Source organism: Medicago truncatula, chromosome 4 (assembly GCF_003473485.1).
Source record: "Medicago truncatula cultivar Jemalong A17 chromosome 4, MtrunA17r5.0-ANR, whole genome shotgun sequence".
Classification (NCBI taxonomy): Eukaryota; Viridiplantae; Streptophyta; class Magnoliopsida; order Fabales; family Fabaceae; genus Medicago; species Medicago truncatula.
In genome coordinates, this window is record NC_053045.1 from 24,064,489 (window position 1) to 24,074,564 (window position 10,076).

Consider the following 10,076-nt stretch of genomic DNA (forward strand, 5'->3'; position numbering starts at 1 on the left):
AAAGTTTCATTCAAAACCGCAAAAAAGAATCTCAGATCTACATTGATACGAACCTTGCATGTAAAATCCAGTGTCATATTCGTGTTCAGGACAAAAAAGGATATCTAAAAATGTAAAAAATTTCGAAATCGGAGAAGTTTGCTCAACTCCGGCGGCGGCGCCGCCTCCCTTGGGCGGCCGGCCACCACGCCGGAGGAGCAAACTCCACCGGAGAAGATGAAGATCATCCTCCTTTTTCCAGAATCCGGTGAGATGAGAGAAGAGAGAAGTGAGAGCTTCTCTCACTAGAATGAGAAAAGAGAGAGAAAGACAAGGAACAAATGAAAAAACCGGTGTGAGTACCTTTATATAAGCCAGTGAACCGGACCGGTCTGACGGTCCAATCCCCTCATTCCTGGCCGTTGGATCTAGGGTTTCCTTCCCTGGATCAATCCAACGCTCCCTGTGAATCCGGATCCCCTGGTTTTGGTTTGGGCTTTTCTTTTTTCGTTTTATGCTATTTTCTTGCTATCTGCACCCTGCTTTTTTGCTAATTGAACCTCTGTGTGCTTAATTTTTTCTCTAAAAATTCCTAAAAAATTGTTATATGTTTCTTAATACATTTTAATACTTTTGTGATATTTTTCAATGGTTTAAAAATGATAAAAATGTGTGTGTTATTTTTCTTGATTAATTTTGTGTTTGATCTAAGTTTGTGCATTTTTTGTGGTATATTTCTCATAAAATGTTGGCATGTGATGTGGATGATTGGTGTGCAATTTCATGGTGAATGTGTTGCTGATCATATGTATGTTTTGCTGATTGTGGATGTAGATTTTCATTTCTTTCTTGTTTTGCAAGTAATGTGTGTTCTTATCAAGAAATAAAGTACAAAATATCTTTAAAAATGTGTCATAATTCTTGGCTTGAATGTGTCCTATTTGTTCTCACATTATAGCTCAAAATCAAACCCCTTTAACATTGCTATGATGAGAGGATTATAGGTCATGTGCATGTCTAAGTGTTATAACCAATTTTAGGTATATTTTGCCATTTTATTTCATTTCATTACTCTTTTTTTTCTTGCTATTCTATTCAATTTTGTTTACCTTTTTACCATTTTTATGCCTTATGATACTAACCATTTCATTTCATGTTTCATCCATCTCATAGTTTAGACATTATTTTTCCTATTCATTTCTATATAAATGGGTTTGTAATAATTTTAGGTAGATTAGTTTCCTTTTAATTCCTTGCAAGACCATAGCATGTATTTAGGACTCAATGTAAAGGACTATGGACACTATAAGTGATGTACACCGACACGAGCACCGACACATGCACACACCCCACATGGATATTCTAGATGCATGATTAGGGAATGTATGTTTAGATGTATGCTTAGGTTTTACAACGCTTAGACAAAAAAATCATTTTCCAAAAAATGCGAATAACCTCACTTGAAAACCTTTTTTCTAAAATAGGAGTCAAAACTCCTCATTTTCCTTTTGTTTTCTTAAGTAAAAAAAATCTCAATGAATTTTAATCATACTTAGACTTTATTTTGCAAAATAACTACTTCCACCTCACATTTTCTAAATCTCATGCTCTTGAGGCCTCTCCATTCTCCCAACTTACACCCTTTGGTGTACGTTGGTTTTGATCCCTTAAAAGGGTACGTAGGCAATGAGTTAAAACTCCTCCAAGCCAAGTAAAATAAAATCTCAATCATCTTCTTCCCCCATTCTTCACTCAAATAAAACCCTTTTTTAAATAAGTAGGCAATAAAAATAAAGCGTAGAAATAAACTTAGGAGAACGGTTCTTATGGAATACCATAATCGTTCCGGGTGCCTAACACCTTCCCGTAGCGAAAACGACCCCCGAACTTAGAATCTAAGGGTTTTTTCTCAATTTTGCCCTTCCCAAGAAAAAATAGAGAATTTCAAAGATTGAAAGGTTCAAGCCTAATTAATGACTTGACACCCGAAAATCGCGATAACAGAAATGGCGACTTCAATGGGGACAATTTTTAGCAGGTCACGCCTAGTTTTCCTTAGTTTATATTTACGCTTTGTTTTATTGCTTACATATGTGAATACTTGTTTATTTTCATTTGACGTGTGGGGTGAGAATATCAAAAGTCCTATACCCGGGCTGAGTGAACTTATGAATAGGTAGAGATATAATCGACAATTTGATCCGAGGGTTGCCTCGTGTATTGGGTTATGCGATCAATCTCACATAGCTGAGGCATTTTGGAAGTAATATTGTCGGCGTATGTTGTCATGCTTAGGCACTTTGCTTTCAATTGTTCGACGATGCTATGGACCGTAGTTACCAAACCCATCCCTGGCCTTTTTTAGGACGTAGTGCGGTGACTAAACTGAGTGTTGTCTCGAGTTTTAGTCGTCATGCGATACTACACTCAAGCTAGACCTTCTTGCGAATAAACATGGAACGGACGTTGTCCCGTGCTACCATGATATACGTAAGAGAGGTTGCAGTTTGGGAACTTGATTAGAACCTTGGTTACTATTATCCTAAACCTTAGTTTACCGGGCACCGTGTCCGCCCGTGGCTCCTCGACTTTAATCTCAACCCTCCATGTTTTCTCTGTAATTGAAAAAACAATCATGCATACATGCATTCATGCATAAATTTTTCTCATGCATTCATCGAAGGATTGGACAAATTAAAAACTTTGTAAATATTACAGGTATGAAGAAGACTAAATCCTACAAGTTCAAGGAGGTTGATTTGGTTAGTTTGAGAGAATTGGCACTCAAGGTTAAGAATCAAACAGGTTTCCGACTCCGATATGGTGGTTTGCTTACTATTCTCCGGACTAATGTTGAAGAGAAGCTAGTGCACACTCTAGTGCAATTCTATGACCCGAGTTTCCGTTGCTTCACTTTCCCGGATTTCCAGTTGGTCCCTACTCTTGAGGCTTATTCCCACTTGTTGGATTCACCCATAGCCGAGAAGACGCCTTTCACCGGTCCCGGGACTTCTCTTACTCCTTTGGTTATTGCTAAGGATCTCTATCTCAAGACTTCCGATGTCTCCAAGCATCTTACTACTAAGTCTCACATCCGAGGGTTCACTTCAAAGTATGTACTTGAGCAAGCTAATCTCAAAACTACTTGTCAGGACACACTCGAGGCTATTCTTGCATTGCTTATCTATGGGCTCATTCTCTTTCCGAATCTCGACAACTTTGTGGATATGAATGCTATTGAGATCTTCCATTCCAGGAATCCGGTTCCTACCTTGCTAGCTGACACATACCATGCTATCCATGACCGGACTCTCAAAGGTCGTGGGTATATCCTTTGCTGCGTGCCTCTCCTATATAGGTGGTTTATTTCTCACCTTCCGAGCTCCTTCCATGACAACTCGGAGGATTGGTCCTACTCACAGCGGATGATGGCTCTCTCTCCTAACGAGGTGGTCTGGATCACTCCCGCCGCTCAGGTTAAGGAAATTATTACTGGTTGTGGAGACTTCCTCAACGTACCTCTTCTTGGTACCCGTGGGGGAATCAACTACAATCCTGAGCTTGCTATGAGACAGTTTGGGTTCCCAATGAAGGCAAAGCCCATCAATCTTGCTACATCTCCAGGGTTCTTCTACTATTCGAACGCCCCCACCGGACAAAGGGAGGCTTTCATAGGGGCTTAGTCTAAGTTCCGTAGGAAGAGTGTGAAGCATTTGGGTGTGAGATCTGGTATTGCTCATGAGGCCTATACTCAGTGGGTAATAAACCGAGCTGAAGAGATTGGTATGCCATACCCTGCTATGAGATATGTGTCTGCGTCTGCTCCATCTATACCTTTACCTCTACCTCCCACAACTCAGGGAATGTATCAGGAGCATCTAGCTATGGAGAGTCGTGAGAAACAAATGTGGAAATCCCGATACAATGAAGCTGAGAATCTAATCATGACTTTGGATGGTAAGGATGAGCAGAAGACTCATGAGAACCTGATGTTGAAGAAGGAATTGGTTAAGGTCCGAAGGGAACTTGAAGAAAAGGATGAGTTACTTATGCGGGACTCCAAGAGAGCTAGAGGACGACGCAACTTCTATGCTAGATGCTGCGGTTCGGATTCGGAGTCTGAGTCTGAGGATCATCCCACCACTTCCTATGCTTGAGAGTTTTATTTGTTTATATTTCAAAGTCTTCCCTTGGCTTAGTATTTCAAAGGGATTCGTCTTGTAAACACTTCGTTTTGCTTTGTTTGTTTAGATATTGTTTACAAAGCTCCTAATTTGTCTAAAAATCCTTCGATGTCCAAAAAAAAAAAAAAAAACTTTTGCATTTGCATTTGTACATATCATGCATCATGTGCATCATTCATCAAGTCACAAAAGGTTTCCAAGTGCTCACTGCCTCCTGGTTCTTCTGCCACAGATTGAAAGGTGGCTCGTGCTCGGAAAGTCTACGAACCTGACAGAATACATCGGACTAGACTCTACAGAAAAAAGAATTCGGTAGCTATGGAAGAAGAAAATGCTCAGCTCCGTACCGAGTTAGCTACTCTGAGGGAAGAATTGGCTAAGGCCAATGATACCATGACTGCTCTGCTAGCCGCTCAGGAACAATCAGCCACAGCTATCCCTATAGCCACAACTATACCTGTAACTACAAGTGTGATCCCAACTGCATCTACTGACGCTCGCTTCGCTATGCCAACTGGGTTCCCGTATGGACTCCCACCGTTTTTCACTCCTAGTACTGCAGCAGGCACTTCTGGTACTGCTAACAATGGTCCGATTCCTGCAACAAATGTTGTCTCCATCAATACTACTTTGCCACAAACAACGGCAGCTGTCACTGAGCCTCTTGTGCATGCCATACCTCAAAGTGTTAACATCAACACACAGCACGGAAACATCCCCGTGATCAAAACCGTGGAAGAAAGGATGGAGGAACTTGCTAAAGAACTCCGTCATGAAATCAAAGCTAATCGAGGGAATGCGGACTCTTTCAAAACTCAGGATCTCTGCTTGGTACCAAAGGTGGATGTCCCTAAGAAGTTCAAGATCCCGGATTTCGACCGATACAATGGGCTGACTTGTCCCCAGAACCACATCATCAAGTATGTCCGATAGATGGGTAACTACAAAGACAATGATTCACTCATGATTCACTGCTTCCAAGATAGCTTGATGGAAGATGCTGCAGAGTGGTATACTAGTTTGAGCAAAAATGATATCCATACCTTTGATGAATTAGCCGCTGCTTTCAAAAGCCACTATGGGTTTAATACCAGATTGAAGCCGAACAGGGAATTCCTCAGATCTCTCTCCCAAAAGAAGGAGGAAAGCTTCCGTGAATACGCACAGAGATGGAGGGGGGCAGCTGCCCGCATTACTCCCGCTCTTGATGAAGAAGAAATGACCCAAACATTCCTAAAGACCTTGAAAAAGGATTATGTTGAGAGAATGATCATTGCTGCCCCGAATAACTTCTCGGAGATGGTAACTCGTCTGGAAGAAGCTGTAAGAGAAGGAATCATTGTGTTCGAAAAAGCTGAATCCTCTGTGAATGCATCAAAGAGGTATGGTAACGGACACCACAAGAAGAAAGAAACAGAAGTAGGGATGGTGTCTGCCGGAGCCGGTCAATCCATGGCTACTGTTGCTCCTATTAATGCTGCCCAAATGCCTCCGTCGTACCCATATGCGCCGTATTCTCAGCATCCTTTCTTTCCGCCATTCTATCATCAGTATCCTTTGCCGCCGGGTCAACCTCAGGTACCCGTTAATGCAATTGCTCAACAGATGAAACAACAGTTGCCGGTTCAACAACAACAACAAAATCAGCAAGCTAGACCTACTTTCCCTCCGATACCGATGTTGTATGCTGAGTTGCTTCCGACTTTACTCCATAGAGGGCATTGTACAACCAGACAGGGCAAGCCCCCACCTGATCCGTTGCCTCCCAGGTTCAGGTCTGACCTCAAATGTGATTTCCATCAAGGCGCCCTGGGTCATGATGTCGAGGGGTGCTATGCTTTGAAGTATATCGTGAAAAAGCTCATTGATCAAGGAAAGTTGACTTTTGAGAATAATGTCCCGCATGTCCTCGACAATCCTCTCCCAAATCATGCCGCTGTAAATATGATCGAAGTATGTAAGGAAGCTCCTAGACTTGATGTCTGTAACGTCACAACTCCTCTGGTGCCTCTACACATCAAGCTGTGCAAAGCTTCTCTGTTCAGCCATGATCATGCCAAGTGCCTAGGATGCCTTCGTAATCCTTTGGGTTGCTTTACTGTTCAAGATGACATCCAAAGCTTGATGAATGATAATTTTTTGACTGTTAGTGATGTCTGCGTGATTGTGCCAGTTTTTCACGATCTGCCTGTCAAGAGTATGCCTTTGAAGGAGAATGCTGAGCCTCTGGTGATAAGGTTGCCCGACCGGTACCATATACTTCAGATAGGGCTATCCCGTACAAATATAATGCTACCATAATCGAAAACGGAGTAGAAGTGCCTCTGGTGTCCTTGGCTGTGATGAACAATACCGCCGAAGGAACTTCAGCAGCCCTAAGAAGCCGAAGAGTCCGTCCACCGTTGTTTCAAAAGAAGGCAGCTACGCCTACCGTGCCACCCATTGACAAGACAACCGCGACTGATGTTTCTCCCGTTAACAGAGACGCGAGCCAACCAGGCCGGTCTATAGAGGATTCTAATCTGGACGAGATTTTGAGGTTGATCAAAAGAAGTGATTATAAGATTGTAGATCAGCTGCTGCAAACTCCGTCGAAGATATCCATTTTGTCTCTACTCCTGAGTTCCGCTGCCCACAGAGATACCCTTTTGAAAGTATTGGAGCAGGCTTATGTGGATCATGAAGTCACGGTGGATCACTTTGGTAGCATAGTGGGGAACATTACCGCCTGCAGCAATCTGTGGTTCAGTGAAGATGAATTGCCCGAAGCAGGAAAGCATCATAATCTGGCCTTGCATATCTCCGTGAATTGCAAAGTCCGACATGATCTCAAATGTGTTAGTAGACTCTGGCTCGTCTTTGAACGTGATGCCCAAGTCAACGCTGGATCAGCTGAGTTACCGGGGAACTCCTTTGAGGAGGAGCACTTTTTTGGTCAAAGCCTTTGATGGAACCCGCAAGAGCGTTCTCGGGGAGATAGACTTGCCAATAACTATTGGCCCCGAAACCTTTCTAATCACCTTTCAGGTCATGGATATTAATGCCTCTTACAGCTGTCTCTTGGGGAGACCATGGATACATGACGCGGGAGCGGTGACCTCTACTTTGCACCAAAGGTTGAAATTTGCAAAAAGCGGAAAGCTTGTTACAATTCATGGAGAGGAAGCATACTTGGTTAGCCAGCTATCATCTTTCTTTTGCATAGAAGCTGGGTCTGCAGAGGGGACCGCTTTTCAAGGATTAACTGTCGAAGGTACGGAGCCTAAAAGGGATGGAACTGCCATGGCTTCTTTGAAGGATGCACAGAGAGCCGTCCAAGAGGGTCAAGCTGCCGGCTGGGGCAGGTTAATACAACTCCGTGAGAACAAGCATAAGGAAGGTCTTGGCTTTTCCCCAACTTCAGGAGTTTCCACCGGGGCATTCTATAGTGCTGGGTTTGTCAACGCAATCACAGAAGAAGCAACTGGATTTGGCCCGAGGCCTGTATTTGTTACACCAGGAGGCATTGCGAGAGATTGGGATGCCATTGACATTCCCTCAATCATGCATGTTTATGAGTAATATACCTTGTTGCTTAAGTATCTTGTTTTTTCAAAATAACAATCCTCTCGCTCTGCCCAAAACGAGAGTGATATTTTCTGTAAGGGCATGTTTGTTTCGGCATTGCCGTTGATTAATAAAAAAAAAAGTTGTCGTTTCTTTCACGACTGCTATTTTTAGTGCTTTTTTTTTCCTTGGAAATAATGGTAATGCCAGAAAAAACCAAAACATCTGTATTTTCTTATTAATTTCAAAAATCTGCATAAAAAACCTCTTTCTAAAATCATCCAACCATTTTACGCAGATTGGACTATAATAAACCCGTTGGGCACAGTAACCCTGCATTCCCTCTGGATTTTGAATTCCCAGTGTATGAGGCCGAAGATGAGGAAGGTGATGACATACCATATGAGATCACTCGGCTACTTGAGCAAGAAAAGAAAGCCATTCAGCCTCACCAGGAAGAGATTGAGCTTGTCAACATAGGTACTGAGGAGAACAAGCGAGAAATCAAGATCGGTGCTGCTCTAGAGGAAGGGGTTAAAAAGAAGATCGTCCAGCTCCTCCGGGAATATCCGGATATTTTTGCATGGTCGTATGAAGATATGCCGGGTCTAGATCCTAAGATTGTAGAGCATCGGATCCCCACAAAGCCTGAATGTCCTCCCGTCAGGCAGAAATTGAGAAGGACTCATCCAGATATGGCTCTCAAGATTAAGAGCGAGGTTCAAAAACAGATTGATGCGGGTTTCCTCATGACAGTTGAGTACCCTGAGTGGGTTGCCAATATTGTACCTGTGCCAAAGAAGGATGGTAAAGTCCGGATGTGTGTTGACTTCAGAGACCTGAACAAAGCCAGTCCAAAAGACAACTTTCCATTACCTCATATTGATGTGCTTGTTGATAATACTGCTCAGTCTAAGGTGTTCTCCTTCATGGATGGTTTCTCCGGTTACAATCAGATCAAAATGTCTCCTGAAGATAGAGAAAAGACGTCTTTTATCACTCCATGGGGTACTTTCTGCTACAAAGTGATGCCATTCGGCCTAATAAATGCTGGTGCTACCTACCAAAGAGGGATGACTACTCTGTTTCATGACATGATTCACAAGGAAGTCGAAGTATATGTGGACGACATGATTGTAAAGTCAACAGATGAGGAGCAACATGTTGAATATTTAACAAAGATGTTCGAAAGGTTGAGAAAGTACAAGCTTCGATTGAATCCTAACAAATGTACGTTCAGCGTCAGATCCGGAAAGTTATTAGGCTTCATTGTCAGCCAAAAGGGCATTGAAGTCGATCCTGATAAAGTCCGGGCCATCCGAGAAATGCCAGCTCCACAGACTGAGAAGCAAGTCAGAGGTTTCCTCGGACGTTTGAATTACATCTCCCGATTCATATCTCACATGACCGCAACCTGCGGGCCGATCTTCAAGCTACTCAGAAAGAATCAGCCTATTGTATGGAATAATGAATGCCAAGAAGCTTTTGATAGCATCAAGAATTACCTGCTGGAACCACCTATCCTTGTCCCACCCGTGGAAGGAAGGCCTTTGATTATGTATTTGGCAGTATTTGATGAATCCATGGGATGCGTACTTGGTCAACAAGATGAGACTGGAAAGAAAGAACATGCTATCTACTATCTAAGCAAGAAGTTCACCGATTTTGAAACTCGGTATAAAATGCTTGAGAAGACTTGTTGTGCTCTGGCCTGGGCCGCTAAACGCCTGCGTCATTATTTGGTGAATCATACAACGTGGTTGATATCCAGAATGGATCCGATAAAGTATATCTTTGAGAAAGCTGCTGTTACTGGGAAGATTGCACGTTGGCAGATGCTTTTGTCTGAATATGATATTGTGTTCAAGACTCAAAAGGCAATCAAAGGTAGCATTCTTGCTGATCATCTTGCCTACCAACCTCTTGATGATTATCAACCAATTGAGTTCGATTTCCCCGATGAAGAGATCATGTATTTGAAATCAAAAGACTGCGAAGAACCATTGATTGATGAAGGTCCAGATCCCAATAGCAAGTGGGGTTTAGTCTTTGATGGTGCTGTCAATGCTTATGGTAAAGGAATTGGGGCAGTCATTGTATCCCCACAGGGGCATCACATCCCTTTTACTGCCAGAATTCTGTTCGAATGTACAAACAATATGGCTGAGTATGAAGCATGTATCTTTGGGATCGAGGAAGCAATTGACATGAGAATCAAACACCTCGACATCTATGGAGATTCTGCGCTCGTCATCAATCAAATAAAGGGTGAATGGGAGACCCACCATGCTAAGTTGATTCCTTATCGTGATTATGCGAGACGTCTGCTGACATATTTTACAAAGGTTGAGCTACACCATATTCCTC